This window comes from Toxorhynchites rutilus, chromosome 3 (assembly GCF_029784135.1).
Source record: "Toxorhynchites rutilus septentrionalis strain SRP chromosome 3, ASM2978413v1, whole genome shotgun sequence".
NCBI classification, from domain to species: domain Eukaryota; kingdom Metazoa; phylum Arthropoda; class Insecta; order Diptera; family Culicidae; genus Toxorhynchites; species Toxorhynchites rutilus.
Window position 1 is genome coordinate 289,856,910 of NC_073746.1, and position 26,852 is coordinate 289,883,761.

At 36.1% G+C, this 26,852-nt stretch overlaps 1 protein-coding gene across 4 annotated transcripts in view; it reads left to right on the forward strand.

The window, feature by feature from the left end:
• Window positions 1–26,852, forward strand: part of LOC129780464 (hemicentin-1-like) — a 366,959-nt gene that overhangs the window by 229,536 nt on the left and 110,571 nt on the right. The gene's annotated exons all lie outside the window — the stretch shown is intronic.

A 26,852-nucleotide genomic window follows, 5' to 3' on the forward strand; every position in this document is an offset into this window, starting at 1 on the left:
AACAAAATTGCTATTATAAAAGTAACATTATATGGGGATGGACTGTTTTTGATTAAAATATTTGGCATGACAACCTTTTCGGAAAAGTGTTTTTTACAAGAAAGAAGGCATGTGACTTTTATTATGCTAAAAATTATCAGAACAGATAAAAAAATCACATCGCATCACTATCAAATTACGTCACATCATAGGGGAAATGGCGCTTGCGCCACTCCGTTTTCATGCTTTTACGGGGTCATTTTTCCACATTTCTGTAAATTTTCACAATTGTTTGGAAGAATTTGGTATTCTTTATCGATCTATAACAAAAAACGTAAAATGTCAATGTTGGCGCTTGCGTCACTTTGCGAGATTACGGCAGAGCTGGTGCAAGACGCCTTCTCCCTCGAATCCTCTGCTTAACAGTGGATGGTTCTAGATCTTGGATGAGAGGTTCCTTCGTCAGGATGCTCAGTGTGGCTTTGATCGATTCGAACTTATAACATTACCAAATATAAAGGCCCCGAGTGAGGTCGCCAGTTGCAATTGAATCCGGTAGAGTCCTTTTCAAAAAATATTTACACCTGCTTCCAAGGAAGTCTAAACGAGAACTAAATCTATGTAGCTATGCTCGAAATGATTTTACAATAAAAAAAAAGCTAGACCACTCTTGTTCTAAATTGTGCATCATCAAAGGTGATCTAAAATGGGTCTATGTTTTTTTTCAAAAGCAATAACTACAATAGATTTGAGAAAAATCACAGCATTGTTTTTTAAGTATTGGGTTGGGGAATAAGTTTATAGCGTTTTTATATTTCTTTTATTTTAGAACGACTTGTTTGCGGTTTATCAAAGAGTAAGTATTCATTCGATAGATCTCTTTCTGCTCTACAAAACTATTAGATGTACCGATAAGTTTCTTCGGTTTTAAGACAAACGGCATAACTTGATTATATGCCAGTGATTCAAATTTCCAGACATTCGTGGGGTAGCTACTGTCATTTCGCGTCTTTTTCAGTATATGTCAAAAAGTTGAAGCATAAACAGCATAGTTTTTTGCCACTACGAATATGTCGAATTTCGTACCAACGAGAATGTTTTTGCAGGGAATGTTACTTCATTACAACTTTACACTCGATGATATATGTTTTTTTTCATATTTCAAATATGACTTATTTCAAGAAAAAAACATTAATATTTCATCGTTAAGGTGACAGGCTAGTATAGCACTGTAAAAATCGCGATTTTAGAAGAATCCAATAAAAGACTTACCAGGAATAATTTGAAATGATATTACAGCGAAATATAAAAAAGGCAGGGTCTCATAAAACAAATTGTAGAGCGGTTTATTTTAGTTAATAGAAAAAAAAATTTTTTTGTTCTTTATTGTAGAGGTTTTCTGCCTTCTTGACTATTTCATCTCATTAAAAATCAAGTTTATTATTCACTTTTGGAATAAAATTAATAACAACACATGGAAAACCACTAACTTTTAAGTATTTTACTCCCAAAAAGATACTTAAATCCACTAAGATATTTCACAACTTTCAAATTCTCTCATCTTTCAAATGGAAGCAACTTTTTGAAGTGGAGCAAGATTATAACAAACAAACGCCCAAACAAAAAAAAAGTTCAATTAATCTGTCATTGTTGAAATTCCACCATATGCGGAATTTTTCATCAAATATTATCCTATCCTCTATCACCTCCTTAAAGACTGAAAGATTCAGGATATATATTATTTTATGTGAGGAAGGTGTTTTCTGACTTTGATGAATCGAAAATTAAGTCTATCATTTATATTCAAAAGTGCTCCCGTGGCCGAGTGGTTTGCGTCATAACTAACATGCCGGGTGTTCGGGTTCGATTCCCGTTCTGGTCGGGGGAATTTTTCGTCAAAGAAATTTCCTCCGACTTGCACTGTGATCACGCGTATTCTAGAGCTTGCCACTCAGAATGCATTCAAGGCGTGTTATTTGGCATAGAAATCTCAACTAAGTACTAATAAAAATGGCGCAAGTAATACTACGTTGAGACGGCGAAGTTCCTCTAGGAACGTTAGTGTCATTGAAGAAGAAGAAGAAGATTTATATTCAAAAAACAAAAAAAATGTATATAAAACAATTTGTCCGATCCGATCACATTCGATACAGGATCCGATTATATACAGTGTAAAAAAATGGAAACTGCACATAATCGAGTCCGCCCTGCATTATGTTCACAGGGTACAGTCATCCGTTTCCTGCTATGTTATTAGTTTGTTGATTTTTAATGTCCGAGTCGGACATACACAGTACATGGTAAAAGCAATCACAAACCATATTTTTTTCCCAGATTAGTTCTTCCCTCGTAAATGTTCAACTTAATTTAATTTTCGTCTAGTGAATCTATTTTCTTTTCCAATTATGCCCGGTGAACATTTTTTTAGCGAGGGGTAAGTTGTCATATCCCAATCCAGGTCCCCGGGGGTGGCCAACTTACACGAATCGTATCCCTATTTCCATTCCAGCCATGGTTTTATCATCATTACACTTATTGCCTGCTAATCGGTTTACACAAATTTCACATAATTTCAACTTTATATTCAATTTTCTCCGGCTCCACCCTGGGAGCAAGCATCGCAATCGCTAGTGCCATACATCCTAAAGTGTTTGCTGTTCAACCGTGGGACCGGGGGATACGTTTCCGCCTAGTTAATCGGCCATTAATTTCTATGGGTTATCTTTCGAAGCCGCCATGTGGTAGACCGTTGTTCCGCTGCCTGGAGAGCACCGACACCGACGTGGATTTTGTTGGCCCATTAGCGCGGCCTTCAGGTCTGATCGATTCTCAAGTGGGGTCAGGTAGGTCTGTGATAACAGCACGCTTGGAAAACTGGGGTGAGAAGCGACCATAAATGTGAGTTACTCGGACAATTTTGATTGCTTGGCGAACAAATGTTTAAGCATTACTGTCACCACTTGGATGGGCTCACTTAATATTATCAGCAAATGGGCTGCCAAGTTTTTGTGACTCACCGCTTCATGTGCATTCCAAAGAAAGCTGGTTGAGGCAGAGCTCCGAAAAACCATCACTGTTTATCCACCTTACAAAAAAGCTCGTTATCGGTAGTCGCCTGCGAAAGGTCACCTCGGGGCACATTACATTGTATTTTTTTACATCGTTTTCTCTCCTCCACACTGCCATTAGCCACCATCCGGATGCTCTCCGCCAGTGATGGTGCCATAAAAATCGATGATTTAGGTTATTCGGAGAACAGAAGAGTGAGAGATAAAAAGCTCCATTCGGTTCTCTACACACACACATTACAAGTAGACAGATGGTTGCCAGAAAAAAAAACCTCGCTCTGTCAAGCTTTTTTTGGGTTTTGCAGATTCCGATCATAGGACCAATTATTGAAATTTTCACGATAATGCGTACACCATGCAATTTTTTCAGTTGTTCTGCGGCGACCTGCCATTATTGTTAATTATTTGTTTACACTTTGTTCGCTGCGATATTCAGAAGTGCTGGACTATGGAGTATCGAGATGAGCTTCTGGAACAACCCATCGACCCAGGACCCATTATACATTTATTAACTATGGTGTGAAACATGTTGGTTTCCAAAACAAGCTCTCGAGGGATCATCCTGTCAATTAAGAATTCGCCCAGACTGGATCGTTTTTTTTGCATCCGGTGTGACACAAAGGTGGACGCGATGGCTTCAGCTATTAATCATTGCTATTCATGGCATGTAATTAATTTATGAAAAATGCGCCGTTGGCACGTTTATGATAATTATTATAATTAATGGATGTTTTTCTTGCACACGCTTTGGATGCCCCTCATTGAGAAGCGTTTTTTTTGGTGTTGTTTTCATGAGGCCAATCACGACGACGGCTCCGACACTCGCCCCGGAACGAGGGTGGTGTTATCAAAGTTTCCGCGCTCTGATTGGCTGATTGACAACACGTATTTTTACTTTATTTGGATTCACTTGTGAAAATTATTGAACTTTTCAACAGATCATTAAACTCGAAATTCAATTGACGGCGGATGAACTGATTATGATGCTGGAAATTGGCTCCAAAGTGTGTGAATAATACTTCCTCCTACTCAATAGTTTTGCTAGTATCACTACTGAAACTTGTACATTGGAGTTTTAAAACTTTTTTTCGACAATACATTGTGACACCTTTCGAACGTAATATTCAGTGATCGTAATTCTCGCTCGACTGCGAGATAAGTATTCAGTCAATCAATCTAGTTTTCGATGAGTCGTATAATGTTGAAATTTTCGTCTTTTCCTTTTCATCGAAAATTCTTTATCAGAGAATAAGAGATGTGGGAAAATATATATCTCTGATGTGCAACGAGAATGTATTTTCGTAGCTCATTTAGTACTAACTTTACCAACGTTAGTCTGTTTAGACAGCGTCTGAATTGTACAAATATTAACTCTTTGCGGTCGTTTGTCTGCTCTCAGCCACCACAGCAAAAAATCATGCTAATCTTATACTTTGTGCAACGATGTATCAGTTTACACCAGGGGTTCTCAAACTGTTTTGGGCAAGTTAACCCTTTTCCAGAATTAAGTCATACCTTAGAACCTCATAACCAAATTTTTTGAAAATCCTATCTTTAGTTTTTTTCTCCTACTGAATAATTATCAATTTGAAAACATTTCTGTTGGTTAAATGAATAAACTTGACATTTTTTTCATGGAGGTGATCTGGCTTAATGGTAAGGGGTTCTCAAACTGTTTTGGGTAAGAGACCCCTTTTCCAGAATTAAGTCATACCTTAGACCCCCATAACCAAATTCTTTGAAAATCCTATCTTAAGTTTTTTTTCTCTTACTGAGTAATTATCAATATGAAAGCATTGCAGTTGGTTAAATCAATAAACTTGACATTGGTTTTTCATGGAGGCAATCTGGCTTAGTGGTAATATCAACACCTCTCACGCAAAAGGTCACGAGTTAAATTCACACTCCCGACAATCTTCCAAAAAATGGAAGTAATGTGACAAACCAGTCAAAAGTGTTGAAAGTCACAATAATATAGAAACAAAATTATTCTCTCATCATATTCAAAAAAATAAATAGAGATAAAATTTAGTAAATATTAAGGGTAATTAATAATTATTAAAACAAATTACTCACAAACTATAATACCATTCAAAATACAAAATTCAAAAAATATCAAAATACGGTTCAATATTGATTAGTTAAAGCCTTAAATATCCGCGTTCGTTGATTTTCAAATGGTTCCTTCGGTTTCGCGTTGTTTGTAACCAAAATGAAGCCTATTTCGACAAAGTATGATGATGGAAAAACGAGAAGATATTTTTCAGCTGTGCTGTGCATTATCACCTTGGCTTATTCCATGGATGTGTTTATCCACATTATTATCCACTACCTGACCCGGTAAACTTCGTCCAGTTCAAAATTTGTTTTTTATTATCAATACTTTCAAACATTCACGTTTTCTTACTATAAGCAAGTCTATGGGTCCAATCGCAGAACTGTTCATTGATTGATCTTCTAATCGACCCCGTTGAATTTACATTTTACTATAAAATTCCTAGTAATTCTGACAAAACTCATCATTATAATTAGAGATTATTTTTAGACACAATTCCCGTTCAAGATTTTTCAACCACTTGCAAATAACATGTTTCTCCGGTACATGGAATAAATGTTTGATACAGAAAATATGATAGAATAAAGACAGCCCTAAATAGGATAATTCCTTCCTCGAAATCTGCACATCCGGCGATCCTTTTTTTTTGGTATGGATAGAAGAAGATTTAGGGGTGCGTTTCATCACATTAAAATCCATTCCTAGTTTCGAACAAATATCAATTTCGCTAGCGCAAACATCAAATGAACTAACAGCACTTGTCACTATATAATTGTAGAACATATGGGAATTTAATTCTCCGAATTTTCCCTTTTTCCTTCAGAGTTTTCCGAAAATTTTCAATTGTCATGTTAGGTTGGAATATTTTTAGTTGAAATATGTGTAATATTTTTATGGGACCCCCTCTCCATTCCAGAAGAGGGAGGGGTGTCATACCATCATAGAAACATTTCTCATACCCTAAAACCCTCGCATCCTAAACTGTGCTTGATTAGTTCTCGAGTTATGCAGAAATTTGTGTTTCGTTTGTATGGCAGCCCCACTTAGAGAACGGGAGGAGTGTCTAACAATAGAAAAAATTATTGCATCCTAAAACCTCCACATGCCAAATTTGGTTTCGTTTGCTTGATTAATTCTCGAGTAATTCAGAAATTTGTGTTTCATTTGTATGACAAAAAAGTTGATAATCTTGCTATGCAAGAGACTCTTGGTGTTCAGCGAACTCCAGCGTGTAGAAGTAACCGAGTAAAGATTTCGTCTTTTTTCTCATATAGCTCAACAAATAATCGAGTGTTCAAAGAATTGCTTGGAAGACTGATGCGATCTAGGGCTCGGATTTTTTGCTACTAAATGCTGTTTGGGAATCACGCAGTGAATGGCCAGTACCTTACGCAGTTGTAACTTTGAGTGAACTATAAAACCACGATGACGACCAACCATTGATGGTGCAGCATCAGTCTCAATGTTCTTCCAGCTTTTTCGGTAAAAAAAACCGATCGATTTTCCTTTAGTATCAGTCTTCATATATGTAGCAAAAATCATTTCTTGGCACATATTTTTATCTTTAAAATATCGAACATACCATAACAACAGAACTTCATTACTGGGTAATGTAGACTCGTCCAACTGGAATGAAAATCTGTTGGTCTATAATAAATTCAATAACATTTTTCCCTCTTCGCGACCCATCTCATGTTTCCTAAAATAATTTTTTTTTTGTTACGCCATGCACATAGATGACCAAGCATTTTGTAAATTCTTTTTCAATCACTTTATTCTAGTTCATTTTATTTAGCTATGTAAATACCTTGTAGTCTCTCGAACTAAATTAGAAGTTGAGTACATTATCATTCAAGCTCCAACGTATTTCAGAACGCATATGAAATTACAACCGAAGGGCAAGCTTGTTATACAGTAAAATATCAGGAGCATGTTTGGACATGAATTTGATAATGACTTCTTTCATGTTAAATCGCGTATATGTTTAACACTAAACCTACCGATGTTTCATGTATACCTATTCCTACCACAGCGGGTCAAGTGACCCTTTATAAATAGTTGGTGAATAAATTACTCGATTTATATAGTTTTGTTGAGAAACGTGGTATAACATATTTCTCCTGTATATTTCGATATTTTGGGATACCAATTATTAGCAAAATATTGAAATTACAATTTTTGACACGCAAAATAGCACTGTAGCTTGGAATGGTTACTGTTAGTTCGCTGGGATAGTCAGCAATACAATTAATTATGATCATTCATTATTCATTCACATTCACATCCATACCTCTCACGCTAAAGGTCACGAGTTCAATTCTCACTCCCGACATTCTTCCAAAAATGGAAGTAAAAGTGACGAACCAGCCAAATGAGTTGAAAATCACTATAATACAGATAAAACAAAAAATAAATAAATATAATGTAATAGCAAACAATATGTAATGCAATGGTTTTGTATCACAACCACACATATAAATCTTTCTGATATCAGATAAATGTTTGCAAGGGTCAAATGACCCGTTGCGGTAGTTAGGGTAGATTACATATATTTCTCAGTAAAAGAAATAACAAGAGAGGAGTAAACACTGAAAAATACATTCGATGTATGCTTAGTTAGTAGTGTAGACAAATGACGTTGTGGCAATGTAATTTGCAAGAAAATGTTCACTAATTGTTTAAAATGGGTCTTTTTACCCCTAGTGGTAGGTTTAGTGTTAAAATACAGAGACATTTGAAAAATGCCTGAAGGACACATTATCTTGCACGAACCTGTTCAAGTTTTTTACGAATTTTTATCTTGAACTTTTTGTACTCTGTACATACTCATCGCCTTGTTGAGTTTTTAAAATGTACAGCAATAATATTTTCTACAAGAATGACTAATGTCATTCTGAGAGTTGCCACATATACAGAATATTCTGTATATAACAGATTTTTCGCCAAATTTCAGATATAGGATCTGTATATACAAAATTGAAGATTTTCAGCAAAGAGAATTTAATGATCCAATTTCAAATTTAAATTAATTAATTACAGTTAATTTTCTCTGTCTACACTGGAGAGAAAGTTTAGTAAACGCAACTACCAAACCTTTAGTAATCAAACCTTTGGTAAAATGTACACATTTTTAGTACATATTACCAAAACTTTTTAAAAATTATGTCAAATGCAATGTTCTCCCCTACCAACGATTCGTACATTCTACTTCATAGTTTAAGTAACCATGTTTACATATCTGGTAAATGTGCAGTGCGTACTTCGCGATGGCTTTTTCTTTTGTTGAAGCGGAGCGATTCGGAGGTAAATATTCTGTTTTGTTTGGATATTGTGATATATTACTTGACCCTGAACCGTAAAATATAAATATGGGGCTTACACACCGCGGTTACTACACATCCCGTGGAATCGTATAGTAGAAGGAGCATGAAAAACAGTCGATGGAAGCCAGGGCAAGTAGTGAGACACAAGGAAAATAGTGGGCAACTTTATTAAAAAAAGCATTTCGTAACTCGGAGGTAAGCATTTAATTTTTATGTCGCATTTGAATATACATCTATCTAACATACATTTGTTTCATAAATACATATTCATCCGCTATCATTGATATATTTGTATTTCTTCATCAGGATATGGGAGACCAATATTTACGAAAGATGCATGCTGCATTCTGATGCCATCGATCGCCTGCTAATGAGTTGTCCCTGTCCCTAAATGGCGAAAAGCATTGCGGCGCAGTAGGAAAAGGAACAGAATCATGACCAAGCCCTCAACCCTTTGGAAGTAGTGTATGAAATCAATGTGGTCGAGGCTGCGGTCACAGCTGCCCGCTTTCACACTGCTTGTAGAATTATTATTATGAAAATGAATGTTATCAGTATATAGTTATTGTTGTAGAGTTATTGCAATCTCTATATATATAAAAATGTTCTGTTCGTTTGTGTACGCGTCAAAAACTCGAAAAGTGCGGAAACGATTGAGCTCAAAGTTGGACACAATATATAATCCACTTCAAGGAGTGTTGTTACGGCATAAAAAATTGGAAAATTGGAAGAAAAATGATTTTATATGATCGATTTCCTTTATCAACTTTCTCTTTTGATCATAACTTAACTGCAAATACATTCCCATCTTATTTGACAATGTGGACGATAGGTCAGAACCTCAATTGTCGGTTTCTATAGCAAAATCAACGTTTTTGTGCGCTGAGTTATTCACGAAAGAAAAAGTTGATGAAGAGAAATCGATCAAATCACTTACACCCCTTGCATTCTAAGCCCCTCATATATGACCAGATTGCGTTTCTGAAATTAAGCTTCTAATGAAAATCGACTATTCAGTAATGAATATGTGTTCTATGTGAAGGAAACATTTTTTTCCACGTGTTTGACAAAATAATGAAATGAAATTGTGTTTCGAAGTGATTTAAAATTTATCGATTTCCATCATCTATCTCTATATACACAAAAGTTTTCTGTTCGTTTGTGTGCGCGTTAAAAACTCGAAAAGTATGGAATCGACTGAGCTCAAACTATGATACAATATACAAAACAACCAAACACATCTAGAATTGTTGTTACAACATAAAAAAAGAAAAATTCAACTCAACCATGCAAGCACAATGTGCCACCGCAAAGCGAGGCAGGGTACAGCTAGTTATATATAGAATAAGTTATTAGTAATGTATTCTAGATATATAGTATAAATGAAAATATGAATTAATTATTTAGAAGAATATCGTTACTATCACTGATCGATATTTATCATCAATATTGAACCAATGATGCGAACCATTACTGAACCATTATTGAACCAACAAATCGTATTTTGTTGGACATTTAAGCTTACCTTTTTTTTTTCGTAAGATGTACCAATAATTTGTAGGGTAGAAAATGACTAGTGAATTGGTAACATGTACCAAAGAATTCATCATATTTACTAAATATTTCTCTCAGTGTATCTTGTTACTAATAAACTTTATTTTTTTTATCGTTGAGTAATGAAGATATGTACCTTGATTTATAAAAATGTTGAACCATATGAAATTTCACCTCACTTCTCCATTTCTGCTAAAGATGTTTTTGGGAAACTTTTTGGAAATTCCACATTCATCAGCGTGTGTTAAGTGAATATTCTTCACAATGCCAACAATACAAATTTCTGAAATCGGTTGGCTTTCATAATGCTGGAATCTATTTTGAAAGCAAAGAACTATGTATCGGCTCAAGGGGGAGCGTCAAGGATGAAATTGATGGAAAACTTACGAAAAGTGAAGTTCAACAAAACCATGTATAAACATCATACAATTTATTATGAGAAAACTTTTTTTATGATTTATGTATTGATACGACTTAAGCAAACCATAAATAAGAACAATAAATTCAAAATGAAAATAAACATTTCCTTCCATTTTTTCCGTTAGTTTTTGATACAGATTTTGTTTTGATAAAAATACAAATATACAGATTTTTTGAGGAAATTTTACTAGATCAAATGTGGCAACCCTGGTGCCGATATTCAGACCCCGTCGACCCCCAAAATCAATTTTTGTTTCTGTTGACTCCTGGGAAATCGATATCGTCCCCAGGGGGTCGATATCAACCACTCCAAGAAACCCTGTTTTACACTCTTCTAAATGAATCTTAATGTCTAGTGAACCTGTTCATTAGATAATATGGAGCTCCTATTAATTATATTATGATACATGCAGTGAAACACGTTCTTTCAAGGGAAATTAATTCCGACTAGCACGACACCCATATAAAAATTCAAAACGACCACAAAGGGTCAATCCATCTCATGTTTATTTCACGACGCAACCCAATGTTACCGCATGTTCTTAACTGTACTGAAGAAGTGAAAAACCTTTATCGGAACCAAGAAGTCACTGAAAACGAAACCATTTTTCGACAATATGAAACTCGCCGAAAAATAAAAAATCGGCATTACGTTTCTCGCGAGAATCGAAGTAAGGGTATAACATTCTCTCGCTTCCTATATGCTCAACTATTTTTCCCTGTGGGTGAAAACGGATGTTTTTATTGAAATCGGCTAGCATTCCGATCTCTGATCATATTGAATGTCGACCTACGGTGATGTCTAATGATAATGTCGCAGGTTGTCAATGTACGGATCGTAATGCCATCATATGGTAAATTTAGAATACGCTTGAGACCCAAGGCAGGCAACCCCAACACCAAATTATCGGAAAAAAATTTTAGCCATATACTAGCAATACGTGCAAACCTGATTTTTTCATTGATTTGACAATTCAAATTAAATCAAATCCTCCACTATAAATTCTTTAGAAACGTCGAAATAACGGGTGTTAAATAAAAAATGAGAATTTTTTCAATACCTTTCAGTAACTCAAATAAAGAGCGTAAAATTTTCTTTCTCCGAGAAAATTGCTCTTTGGGCTCCCTAGAAACAGTAGGCGTGTTTGGTTTTGTTAGTTTGAATTTAGTCAAAGCAAAGATGGCGTCGAAACAGCACGTGCTCCGCGAACGCATTGTACGGTTCTACGAAACGCATTTCCAGCAAGGAAAAAAGTTCACGGTGGCACATTTTAAGGAAGAAAATGTACCTGTCAGTACGGTATATCGTATTCTGGGTTCCCTGAACGTAGAGCGGAAGGTCGGAAGTGGTCGTCCGGTGACGATAATGACGAAGCAGAGGAAGACATCGTTAAAGAAGCTGTTTGACAACAAGGACGCAACCAGCCTGCGTGACGCCGGTCGGAAATATGGCTGCTCCTACGTATTGATCCATCAGACCCTCAAGATGGAAGGAATCGTCTGCAGGAAGAAGACGAGGTCGCCGGAGTACACGGACGTGCAGATTGAGACGGTTAAATCACAGTGTCGGTGGATGACCAAAAAATACCGCGGGACGTCTTTTATTCTGGACGACGAAAGTTGTTTTCCGCTGTCCAAAACGCATATTCCAGGAAATGATAATTACTACTCCAGCGACAAGTCATCCACACCGCCTGAAGTGAAATACAAGTTCAAGAACAAGTTTGAAAAAAAGGTTATGTTGTACATCGCCATTTCCGACCGGGGCATTTCAAAGCCGTGGTTTAAGCCGAGCGGTCTGGCAATCAACCAACAAATCTATCGAGAAGAGTGCCTCGATAAAATCCTGCTGCCGTTCCTGAACGAGCATCACGCGGATGGGAAGTACGTTTTCTGGCCGGACAAGGCGTCTTCCCATTACGCCAAGAAGACGCTGGCGTATCTTGAGGAGAAAAAAATACCGTTCGTGCCGAAAGATCGTATCCCAACAAACTTGCCCCAGTGCCGCCCAATAGAGGATTTCTTTGGCTCACTCAGTGTCCTAGTGTATAAAAACAATTGGAGGGCCAAGGACACGAAGCAACTGACTACAAGAATCCGAAATTGTATCCGGAAAACGGACGTGAGTGCCGTACAACGTTCTTGTGAGAGCATCGCGACAAAGTTGCGTCGAACAGCAGACCACGGCCCTTACTCAAACATTCACCGACATTTTTTTGAAGAAAATACATTATGTTATTAATAAAAAATACTGAAATCGATGAAAAAAAAATTATTTTTTATTATGTGATTGTAAAAATTCTCATTTTTTATTTAACACCCGTTATATCTGGAAATAAACAACGGTGCATAAAGGGTGTGTCACATCAAATTGCATCACGGAAAAAACGTTGTAGAAATTTAATTTTTAGGAATTATATCTTCAGCTTTCGCTTATAATCAGATAAGAGTGTATAGATCACGTTGGCCATGCTTCACTGTAAATTTTTCGTAAATTTGGAAAAATGTCGTCGAACGAAAAAGAGCGTCGTGAATTAATCCTGTGCACTCATTTCGAGAATCCGGAGTTGTCACATCGGGACATCGGTAAGATGCTGGGAATCGTCCAATCCACGGTCAGCAGAGTACTAAAACGATACTTCGAGAACCTAACCATCGACCGGAAGGTGAAGAACGGCAAGAATGGATGCTCCGTCAGTGAAAAAGATCACAAGCGCGTAGTTAAGCCATTTAGACGTGATCCGAGAAGTTCGGTCCGGGATGTCGCCAATAAGCTGAATTTGTCAAGTTCATTCGTCCAGCGGACCAAGCAGCGGGAGGGCCTGCGTACATACAAGGTTCAGAAGGCTCTTAACCGCGACGAAATGAAACGATACTATGATTTTTGGACATATTCGAATCGAACATAATGTGGCTCTTTGTTAGTTATTCATTTATTCACCGATGCGAGCTGGCACATATAAAGCAATGATTCAGTTCTCTGCCGAGTAGCGCACACTGTATGTGTTACTGAGAAACCGACTGCTGGGCGTCTGAAATCATGTCGGAATCAGTCAACAAATCTGGCAAATGATTGCAAATCAGTTGATATTGCCAGCTGGGAATATCGCAGCGAATATCCAATCCTATCAAAAGCAACGAAACAACTGCTTGTGTATTCACTGGAGCCGTACTAAATTTTCAATTGCCCCCAGTAAACTTTTGGCAAGCCCAGACAGGTGATTCTAAGCCATAATCCTATTATGGGTTAGGCGGCAGGTTTACCTGCAACGCTTCGAAAGTAACTGAATTTTGGCCAGGCAGTTGCTGCACTAAGCCTCATACCGGCCGCACTCCCGAACGCAATAAATGGACTTAAAGTTTCGATCTTCATTTGCATGACTAAAGTTTGCTCATCCGAGCGCAAAACCCAAAGCTGTTGCTAATTCGGCCGGGGGACGAAAATATCAAAACCAAAGACCCATATACCTTCGCCCATAGGTTGGGTGGAGGATACGGTTAAGCGGCTATCTTTTGCTGATACCAGCGTTCTATTTTCCCGTAGTGTGTTCCACTCTCTCTTCTCAATAATATGCAAATAGAATTGTTTTTGCTCGAAATCTAAGGTCTCCTCACCATCGGAATTGATCTGGCATGGCTGGCGAAGCAAACCATACACCGCCGGGGGTACCTATCGGTGCAGCATCGGTATGCATCACTGACCCAAAGGGGGACATTGGATGTGCATCCAGACAATGGTTTAAAGTTCAGTCGAGCAATTTTCCTCAGAGGGTTGGAAAATTTGTTTTTTTTTCTTCCTCTATGTTCTATTGGGGCGACATTTCCTCCATAGCAGCACAGCACCGTGTTCCGAAAAGCATTTGCAAGCTGGAAGGGGGCATTTGCATAAAATATCAAATTTAGCATGTAAATATGTTTTTGTTTTCGTCCCGGTCACTTGTAATCCAATTTCACCGCTGTATGTGTGTTATATGTTGGTTTGCTACTGCAATTGTGAGAACGCTTACGGGTTGCTCTTTGCTTGGTGCTGTCTAATGTCTCCAGCAGGGAATGGTGTTCCGTTCCTGTGAATCGGAGCGAGTGGAAAGGATTGAAATAAGGGCGTTGCATGTGAACTCGACACAAGCTATCCTCTATCCAAGCATTGCACAGACAAGGGTACATGAGGTCGGGTTTGTTATGCTTGTCCGATAACAATAGATTAGGGATATTTTAGCGTCTTATTTTTTTTCTTCTTCTTCTTCTACTTCTATTCTACTTTCGTCTTCCCAACATTGTAGAATTTGCGTCATTTTATTGTGATTTGAGGTTCATTGTTTGGTGATTACAAATAACACGCATCATGACGTTAACTACTTGATCGTGGAAGCTGGCTTTTGCCATATGCAATCGCTAAGTTTTTGACTGAATACTTTCACACATAGAATTTTTGTTCGTTTTTTTAAATGTTGTGTTTTTGTGTTGCGTTTTTGATTTTTCTTACAATTTATTACAGGTCGGACTCGATTATATACAATTTTAGACTCGATTATATAGTATATCTCTAATTATATATTATATCTCAAATATGGCTTCTTTCAAGAAAAAATGTTCTATTACAAAGGCAAGGTTAAATTTAATTGGTTATTATAAGTGCAGTACAGTAAAAGGCTTGATTTTTGATGATTTTAATTGAATGATCGCCAGGAATTCTTTAAATTATATTTCTGCGAAATTGAGAAAGATAGAAGATGGGTGTCAAAGAACAAATGTTGGAGCAGTTAGAGAGCTTTAATTTGGTTGATAGAAACAGTCATGGTCATTATGCATTTATTGGGTAAAATTGTAATAATAGCAACACTTAAAAAATCACTAAATCCTAAGTTTTTGACTTCCAAAATGTTACTTTAATCCACATGTTTAACTTGTGGAGGCGATCTGGTGTAGTGGTAACATCCATATCTCTTACGCTTAGTCTTCCGTGTTTCACATAAAACACTAGACGAACAATGTTCACGCTGCTCTCGCAATTTTGTGTTTGCAGACAAACATGAATTTTTCGTACCTGCGTTTGAAAATGTGAGATGCTTGTATTCGTAGTATGTTTGGATATACGATGTTTAATCCTAATGTTTCACTGCTGATAAAAAACCCTTTGAATTGCTAAACTGAAATGCTTAAGGGGGGACCCCTGTCTGGAAGGTCGAAAAATAATGAACATTCTGGGTTTTTTCCGGATGTTACGAATAAAGTGAAGTGTACGGGTATTTTGGTTATTGTTTTAGTTATGTTTGAAGATGTATTTTCCATTTTTTGAGTGCACGAATAATGATCATTACGCTGTTGACAGTTGGATGCGTAGATGCTGTTTGAAAATCGGTACCTTGTTGGTGGTATCGATTCTGAAGCAACGGGGTGTCCAGAACGAATTTCAATGAATATTTTGAAACTTTAGAATAGTACCTAAAGCGTTACATAAGGGGTTTTGGAAATTCTAAAAATTGTCAAAATAGCTGCCATTTTTGTTTCGATGAAAAATCTCCGTTTAGAAGCTCATAAAAATCGGAAAAATGGGATATCAAAAAACGGCTATGTAACGCTTTAGATAATTCATTTCAACATGCTGATAAGAAATTTCAGCCAAATCGATTGAGTAGATCCTAGGATATCGATACCACCAGTTGAATAAAAATGGTTTTGAGAAAAACTCGTTTAAAAATTAGTTTTTTCGATTTTCCAGACCGGGGTTTTCCCTTTAAGGGGGTATTCTAGTGTAGAGACACGAATTCAGACGTTTTTTCTAGCTCCGTAAAATTAAAACAAAGAATATTTTTACTTTCCATTATATCGTTATTTGTTCATCTATCTTTTAACAATAAAACAAAAAGTGAACGGAGAATAAATATTCATAAGAACAGTTAAGAGCTGATGAAATGAGGGGGATACAAAAAGTTGTGCCATAGTGTACACGATTCCAGCCCTTCTGGTTATCTGAAACAAAAAAAAAATCGAACAGATTGTGGAAGGGATGGAATATTTGAGCTATCTTTATTTTGTTGTAGAACATATGGGAATCTGAATTAAATTCCCATATGTTCTACAATTACATCATGATAAGAGTTGTTAGTCCATTTGATGTTTGCGCTAACGAAATTGATCTTTGTTCGAAAGTGTAAATGGACTTTTAAGCGAAATAACGCACTCCTATATATTCTATCTCTATAAATCAAAATGGAAGGCTAAATGTGTTGGTAATCGGAATACCCTAGGAAGGAATGGTCAAATATGAGTCGTCTTTATTTTGTTGTGTTCGTCTCTTCCCGTAGATTAAATTTATGTTATGGTTAAAATTTCGAAATTTTTATAACATGTATTCCCTGTAACGGAGAAACATGTTATTTGCAAGTGAAGCAAAAATTGTGTCTGAAAAAAAATGTATATTATAATGCCGAGTTTTGGTAGAAGTAATAGAAAAATTATAGTAAAAGTAAATTTTAAAGGGTCAATTATTTATTTATTTATTTATCTATTAACCAACCATCTATCTCCCAAATGTGTTGATAAGCGCAAAACTCGAGAGAGGCATAGTTCGATTCGTGTGGAGGCGATCTGGCGTAGTGGTAACATCCATACCTTTCACGTTAAAGGTCACGAGTTCAATTCTCACTCCCGACATTCTTCCAAAATTGGAAGTAAAAAGTGACGAACCAGCCAAATGAGTTGAAAATCACTAGATTACAGATAAAAAAAAATAGTTCGATTCGAGTTATCTTCATTTTATCATATTTTCTGTATCAAACATGTATTCTACATATCGGAGAAACGATTGAAGAATCTTGAACGAGAATTGTGTCTGAAAATAATTATTTATTAATGAGTTTTGGTAGTAGTACTAGGAAATCTATATAAATAAAAATAGAAGGCCAAATGTGTTGGTGAGCGGAAAACCCGAGGAAGGGATGGTCCGATTTGAGTTATCTTTATTTTGTTGTATTCATCTCTTCCTGTAGATCAATATAGCGTAGAGAAAAATCGGAAACTTTTCTGAAAACTCTGAAGCAAGTTCGGAAAATTCGGGAAATTAAATTCCCATATGTTCTACAATTACATCATGATAAGTGTTGTAAGTCCATTTGATAAATTGAAATAAATTTATATTATAATGCCGAGTTTTGGTACAAGTAATAGAAAAATTATAGTAAAAGGAAATTGTGAAGGGCCAATTATTTATTTATTTATTTATTATTTCTGTCTTTCAATGTTACATTGTTAAATTGAAGTAGAATAAGCGCTGCACAAAAACAAAACAAAAAATCTAACTATTTGAACAACTAACAGCTCCTAATTAAAGTGCTCTATACAACTCCCCTTAAATGATGTGACCGAATTAGAAAGACTATTGTTTAAAGAATTCCAATTAGCTACACCTCGTACGAAAAATGAATTCTCATACTTAGACGTACGATGCCTTGGCAAAATATATTTTATGGCCTGATTATTTTGTGTGGTTTATAATTTACTATACAGTACTCTGGTTTTTTGAGTTTTCGAGATTCTATGTAAAATTAAGCTACAACGAAGCTTACTAAAGATCAATCAATGTCGAGTTTTACGATTGAACCCACGATCGTTCGGTTAGTAAGAAAACGCGAATGTTCGAATGAGTTCATACCAAAAAAATAATTTTGACCGATACGAAGTTCGCCGGTTCAGCTAGTTTGAAATAAACGGATATAGTAAAGGATCAATTGGAAGATCAATAAATGAATAGTTCTGCGATTGGATCCATGAATATTCGCTTAGCAAGAAAACGTGAATGTTTGAAAGTATCGATAATAGGATTGGGCGATCTTTCTGCGATTCCTTTTCTGCAAATGCTCTGAATACTGCACACTGCATTATTTTCATCCCACAAAATGCCGAATTCTGCAAATCAAATCCAATATATCGAATTCACTGGATATCAATTCAATAAATTGTGCACTGCACCATGGGTCCTCCCTTTGATATTACTATCACATAACGCTATCATCCTACTAGTTAATAACCCTCTTAATGAGCACCTAATTAGCCCTCCTTTATATTGCAAGCACGTATCGCTCATTACACCGGTAAATGGCGCTTCAACCCCGTAACTGACCGAGTGCATATGATACCGGGCAGACAACGGAAACCGACAGGATGTGGATCAGTAGCAGAAGTTCTGCTTATTTGCAAGCAGCGTCGAATGCCTTCAGGAGAAACCATGCGGTTTAATTGAATTTTCTGTTCACACACGTGAGCTGTGTGCTTAAAATGGGCGCCGCTGGTAATCTGCGTTCGAGCGTTAAACAGAATTGGTGCGGCTGAGCTCGTTGGTGTTATAAGTAGAAGATGAGTTAATTCAGGGAATAGAATGCATTCCAACTTAATCAAAGCTCTGGAAGATTCGATTTGCCGAGATGAACTACATCAACTAAACTGAGTTGGAAAGTAAAGTGATAGCTATGGGTGCAAACTGACGAAAGGACATTATCGGACATTACTTGTCAACGCTGATTACATGTATTATTTTTAAACGGTTTTATTTAGCTTCACCCGTAAGTTGTGGGTAACTGTAGTCTGTAGCGCTGTCCCACATTAATACAAATTCGACCACCTTCCTGTTGACCGATTGATCTGAAACTTGGAACACACCTTTACTGCACATGATTGCATAGGAGACGTAATCGACAACACCATTAGTGTTGGGAAAACGCATTTTTGTTGTTTTTTGGTCTACAAGCATAACAATGCAAATTTCCGATGAAATGATCTGTCCAGTTGAAGGATATTATCGGCAAAAAGAGGGTGATTTTGCGGATTATAACATATTTTTTCCATTTGGAAAACGCTTGAATCTATTTATGTGGACAATCAATCGTTTCAATGAACATTTGTCCGCATAGCTAGACGTAATCACCAGGTTGCTCTGTTTGTAGCGTTAGTATTTACAATTCCGATAATAGTCAAAACGTCTCCGTCGGTAGTTTCAGTTGTTATCGGGTAAAATCAGAAAGGTTCGGAAGTAATTTAGTGGAATGTCTGGAAAAGGTGCTCTTGATTTGTTGCGAGTCTATGATAGTACTTTTTTCCCGAAGAATATTCTGGGATATGATAAGAACAGCCTGTTCGTGTTTTTCAATTAATTGAATTTGTAAAGGCAATCTGCAATGTTGGTAATTTTAGCAACATGATTTACCGATATCACGATCAATCGCATAAAGATGGTGGAGTGACTTACTCCAACGGTATGAGTAAATTGTGAGTATGTGGAATGATTCAATGTTCAATCCGAGGAGTTATAATGCTAAGAACCTATATTATTTTAATTTTACTATCAATCTGATTGTTTCATTATATACTTGAAGATTCAAACGCAATTATAATTATAATTATAACATTAAAAAACACAATTGCTTCTCTTCGTTCATCGTGTACAGAAAATAGTAATTATATGAGCAGATTTTTTATGGTTTCTTATATTCATCTATTAGGAAACACTAAGTAATAAGACACTATCATGACCAGCGTTGCAAATGTTCCAGTTTAAACTGGATTCTTCCAGTTTTTTTTTCGTCTAATCATCCAGATGAACTCTAAAATCTTCCAGTTTTTTGGAACATAATCCAGTTTTATCCAGTTTATTATATGTGTGCTCAAGTTTCACTCATTTTATGTAAAATAAATTTTCAATGATAAATATTATCACACCATCCACCATCCTATCCTTTGAATAATTTTAATCGTTTTTTAAATATCGAATCGTTCGACTTTGGCTCGATCTCTTTTTTTTTACACAGTCAACTCAGTGTTGCTTACATTCCCCAATTCAATACGGTTGCGGTGCGTGTGGTGAAAATATATTGTTTTTCAGACGTGTTTCATCTATGTCATAAACTTCTGCGACAGGCTAGGTTATAATTTGATGTTTGACGGTGTTTTATCGAAAATGCCAAAACGCAGAGCTATCCCGAATGCTGGAAACTTATCAAACTACAAACTACAAAAACAGGGTATCACTCAATTTTTAACCTATTTAACAGCCTACTCAAGAAGCCACGTGATACACTGTGTTTCAATTTACATGAATACCAGATGTTCTAGGTCTTCCAAACCATTCCGGTACATTGTTCATAGCAAGAAAACTTTCCAAAAATAATTCAGAGAGTCCTCGTGCTATGCTGACTTTGAGTTTATATGAACATCAGATGTCATAGATCCCCCAAATCTTTCTAAAGTTAAGAAGGTCATAGGACTTTAATTGATATGAATATAAAACCCAAGTAACCTTGTTTCCGTTTACATTAAACGGATATTAGTTCCTCTTGGTTACCTAAATTAATTTTAGTTCCAAATATCATTTATTGTACGCATAATCTAAACACCCCTAAAAAGCTAATGCATACTTTGCATAAAATACATATGCACCATAGTGTATATTTCGCAAAAAAAAGTATACTATGCATGTTTTTTTCAAAAATACTTTCTCGGGCAAGTGGAAATATTTAAGGATACCTCATTTTGATCTTTATACCAAAATTCGGTTTGGACAAGCATGATATAAGAAGTAAATTACCAATGTATAATACAAAAAAAATGAGAAAAAATCTCAGTACCAAAATTTGATAATTTTAATACCAAAGTAATACTATGATGCAGGATTGTTTTGGTATTGAATGTGCTTATTTAAGTATTGAAATAATATTGTGGGAAGTTGTTTAAGGTATTTTTATGTGCTATTTTACCTCGTATCTCATGCGAATCCGTACCTTTTTGAAGTATCGAACTATTCGTAATTTTGTGACGACCTCCTTTCAGCGATTTTATGGACATGACGCGATAAATACGAGGCTCTTTAAGTTTTGCCCAAGTAAAACCGTCCTTCAGATATTGTTTCACGGTAATTACAGTTACAGTTTTATGAACTACTTATACATACTAAATGAAGCATCTATTTCTCAAGAACACAGTAGATCATGAAAAATCCAAGTCCAAGACGTTCGCAGTCTTCAAATAAACAATTACTTTTTAATGGTTTCATTCACCTTGACCTGTTTGTATGTATGTTTGAATGTTTGTAGGGTTGTCCCACATTAAAAGAAATTTGCCCCCGTCCTGTCGACTGACTGATCTGAAATTTGGAACACACCTTTAATTCTGATGTCATTATGAAACTGCGTATTCAAGAAGGTCGCCGCCACAAAATGGTCGACGATGTATTTTTTTTGCAATCCCCTCAATATCGGTATCAAATGAAATGATTGACTAATAGAATACAGTACATCATCAAAATATTCAAAAAAAAAAAAAACTAGATGAGAAATAAAAATTAAAAAATTAAGTTGAATGGTTTTATTGTAGAGAAGTATACTAATCATACAGATGATGCACTAAAAACTAGAAAATAAAAAAAGTAAAAAAAAATAAGTTTAATGTACTAAAAACTAGAAAAGTTAGTAGTTATCACATCCCTTCCTTCATTAATGTAGATCAATGATGAGAGTAAAATAAAATCGTGAGGCACGTCTTTTACATTATCCACAGTTAGCTGTTTCATCATATACCAACACAGAAATACCGTTTTGTTTCATATTCCGAACACTTAAGCTTTGATAGCCATTAAACAGTGTCTCATTACTCCAAATGGTACTCTTTCGCGAAATAAATTTGATTTTTGGATACAATAGAGGCTTCTTTTTCATTTGACTACAATAAAATTGATTAACAAATACATATTCATGGTGAAAAACTAAAAATATGCTTTTGTCTCAAATTCCGAACACCATTTTTGTCAATAACTCATATTCCGAACACTTTTGTCTCAAGTTCCGTACAGCAAAAATGCTTTTTTTTTAATTATAACTTTTCAACTACTGGACCGATTCATATAATCAACATATCAAATTAAAGCCAATTAGCTATTGGACTTTGCTTTTGTAATTATTGATTGTATTTGTTTCTTATAGTTTACATGGTTTCGGGACCAAGGGCGCTATATCGGTAGAGGAACTGGTACAAATTCGGTACCCCGTGGGTAATTTGGTACCCACCCGGATCTCCGGCGGAAATGAGCGCATTCTGGTGGTGAATAAAAAAAAGTGTTCTAGTAATGTAGTAACAAACGTCAGTTGTCAAAAACCCAAAGTATCTGTGTTTAAAAAAAAACAAGTTTTGTTGTTTTTGAAATCTCGACTCGAAAATTTTTCATGTGCGTCTGTAACCCGACACGCCTTCTAGGCGTGTGAGTCCTTCCTAACCGGGACTCTGCGCAGTCAAGCAGTTGGCTTAAGCGCCACTCCCGTAAGGGAGGCCAACCGCCGTGTTTTTGGTTACCCGGCCAATGAGAATCGAACTCCCAGGGCGGGTTTTCCTTTCTTCCCCCAAAACCCGGTTTGTTTCTCAATTTGATCTGCGCTGTAAAGTGAACCCGAACACCGCTTGTCCAGAGGACAAGATTAAAGCCCGAGAGTGCGTGGGCCGATCCCCAGACCACAAATTTCGGCAAATTTTCCTCACTGGACCAATTAGCGAAAATATTGTCCACAATAAAGCTCGCTTCGGAGCGTAGGAGTGGATGTTCAACTAACTGTAACAAAAAAGGAGTCTCTTTGCAGACTCAAAACCTTTACAACAAAAAAAAAATCAGTTGCCGGTACTTAGGCCACACCGCTAGCCAGTAAATTACTCAATACAATTCAAAAACAACAACAAAAATTTACATCAAAAAAACTTATTTATTAAAATACAGGAAAACGAACTGCAGCATAACAACAAAACTATTTTAAATTTATTTACACATAACAAAAAGTTTAATCTACTCCAGGCTCGAACATCAAATCATTGGATTTGCAGACATAGCAATTAGCTCACTACACTAAAGGCACATTTAAACAGATTTGGTAATGGCGGTTGACTTTCTAGTCATACTGCTATGGCTTCTCCATTCACTCACATTCAATGGCTATTGTGTGTGAACTTTTGTGTGGTGTTGCTTCTGTTCTTGCGCTCTATAGCGCACCTTCCATTTATTAGCGTGTTGAGTATTTTTTCCCTACATGCGCATGTTAAAAGGAAAATAAAAATGGGTACTCACTACCATGGATTTACGTGGTACGGCGGCGAAGAGCGATGAACTTCCGCTGATGACGAGCCGCCGGGAGCGCGAGAATTTTGCTGGGGCCCTCGTGTTGACGGAGAGGGCCAATTCCAACGTAGCCCTGGGGTCAGAAGTGGTGCCACCTAGAAACAACACATAAGAAGCGCACACACAAGCCATTTACCATAAAGCCACACTTTGCAAAAAAAACCCATGCTTACCTCCAATTGAATTTGAACTTTTACGCACTGGAGGAGTAAATTTTAAATTTAAAATTGAGCTAACTGCGCTCACTAAAGAAACAAAAGAAAAAGAACAAACAAAGAAAAAAAACACAAATGAGCTACACTAACTGAGGCGTGAAAAGCACCAACTACCTTTTGAACTACTCGCGATTTCACAAACGGAACTACACACTGCTGCCTCTTCCACGGGCCAAGTTGAAATGGAAGAATATTTCTTCGAAGTCCTCAGATCAGCGCAATGATCAAAAGGACCGGAACTACGCAATTATTAACGATATTAATAATACGTAGTCTTACCCTCAACCCCCTTGCCTACATCTGTCCACTTTTCAAACATTTTCGGGCGATTATCTTTAATCTCCCGAGCGCAGCTTAAATCGAGTCGCTCGTCGGATTCCGAATTCAAATACCAAGAAAACCCGCCAAAAACTCTCCCGGTTAAGGAAACGTGAATTTATTAGAAAAAACTCACACGAGTGTCTAAGACATTTTCTGAGACGTGTCTTGGCTAAATTGAGTCGTCGAGTTACATCTGGCACTCAATTATAGCTAGCAGTGAAATCGGAAAGGGGAAAAGCATTCGCTTTGCAGTTCATCCGAAACATACACATATGAAAAGACACTCAGATTCTACACACGGGAGTTGTGTTGAAACTGACGTTCATACTCATAGAAACGAGGGGCTCAACAATACTAAAATCAGTGCAGCGCTACACGTCTTTTCAAAAATCATTAAAAATCGAATAGTAAGTCGATTTTAAATATTAAAGCTGATTTGGATCAATAAATTGATGTTCTTTAACGAATTCGAGTAAATGTATCGAGATTTTAATCTCAAATTTCATAGATTTCATTCCAAAGTGAAAATTCGGTATGCTGGTAATTTGGCGCCCCAATGTAAACATAGTGTTGATGATACACTATGCTAAGTATTGCATGCCCATGCAGCAAAATTTTGCTTTACTTTACTTTTTTAGTTAGAAATAAATCGAGATGAAATTTGTTCACTTTTTCTTGAAAAAATCGTTTTTTTGCTCCTCTTTGTTTTATAAAATTGCATGCTTTTTCGTCAAAGTTGAATTAATTTACGTAAGATAGTGCACTTCACTTCTATTTTGTATGAAAATGTAAAAAAATACATTTTTTTTGTGATTTCAGGACGATTTTTTTAATTTGAAAAAAATAAAAAAATGGAGTGCCAAATTGTTTCACTTCTATGCTCAAAGCTCCGAGCCAAATCAAGATTTTTGTTTGCGGGGAAATGTCCGCAGTAGATCCCTTCATAAGCTGACGCAATATGAAGAAATTCCGACCATTGGCCAAGAGCTAAGTCCAAAAAAACAAAATGGGGTACCGAATTTGCACCAGTTCCTCTATTGATACCTGTAAATGATGTTAAAATGAAGTCTATAACCCAAATAATGATAGAGTTTTGAATATTGAATTATTTATAACATTGAAGTTCAGAAAATTCCCATTTAAAAATGAAGTGTTCGCAATTTGAATCATGTGTAGAAACTTGATTTATATTCCGAACACTAATTTTAATGAAGATTTCTGCATAAAATATCATTTTATTTCATCCATTGATTGTAGATTCTTACCATTTCTAGCACTTAACATGAAAACAACAAACAAAATAGTTGAAAAAACTACAAAAACTGAAAAATTACCGATGCTTGTTTTTTACAGAATTTTCTAACATTTTATAATTGGTTTTGGCTGTCACTTTTTTGCAAATGTCTAATATCTTAAAGTCTAGTCTGTATCGATACCTGTAAATGATGTTAAAATGAAGGGTATATCCCAAACAATTTTTAGGGTTTTGATTATTCAATTATTTATAACATAAAAGTTCGGTAAATTCACATTTGAAAATGAAGTGTTCGGAATTTGAATCAAGCGTAGAATCTTGATTCATATTCCGAACACTACTTCAATATTAATTTTGATGATGATTTCTGCATAAAATATCATTTTTTTTCACCCATTTATTGTAGGTTCATACATTCTCTAGCATTTTACTTGAAAACAACAAACAAAATAATTGAAACAACTACAAAAAACTGAAAAAATGAACGATGCTTGTTTTTACGGAATTTGCTAACGCAAACATTTTATCATTGGTTTTTACTGTCACTTTTTTGAAAATGTCTTATATTATGAATTATAGGCTGTATTGATACCTGTAAATGATGTCAAAATGAAGCCTATACCTGAAAGAATGTCTGCGTTTTCATTATTCTATTATTTATGACATAAAAGTTTAGTAAATTACCATTTAAAAATGAAGTGTTCGGAATTTGATACTGTTCGAAATGTGAAACACCCTTTTCGACATGTTCGAAAAGTTTAGATTTTTTTTTGTGTATGGAATTTTGTCCTCATTAAATGAACTTGTTACAAATGCATGCTACGTTTTAAGGGTCAGTTTCGATATCTTTAAATACATTTCATGAGCAATTCATGATGATGGAAAAATTCATGATGGCAGAAAAATTTCTTCTTCTGGTCATCTTAAAAAACGAGAATATTGGCATTATTGTTCATAATATTGTCTGGTTCATTCCGAACATGATTCATTCTATAATAGCGTCTCAAAATTCTTCGCTTCCGCTTTTGACTATATGAGAATTTCTTCATTTATGGTTCTGTCGGACACTGTTACATATATTCTCGCGAAATTCAAAAATTTTTTAGTTGAACTCATAGTTCAACACAACCGTCCGAAACACAATTTCGTTAATTAGTCAATCTTATCCCGTTGAACAAAGCACTTCAGTGATAAATAGACTCGTCCGACCATTTCCCTCCATCTCTGCCCACGCCTCGATATCGAAGTTTGCCTTAGCAGTGCGCGTTGCGAGGCTGCCATTATTTCGCTTTATGCAAATTCTCGCAACAATCACCATTTTTCTGCTGTGTTCAAGCGTGCATACTCTCTCTCTCTCTTCGGTATCCATTAGGCGGAGCCCAGACGTTGATAAATTATTTCCCCCAGACATGGAATTGCCGGGCGGTGTTGCTGCTCTCGCTCATTACTATAGAGATTATTTTTCATCCGGCTGCTCGTCGATGGCAGGCTATGCCTTCCGAGGATGCCATGAAGCA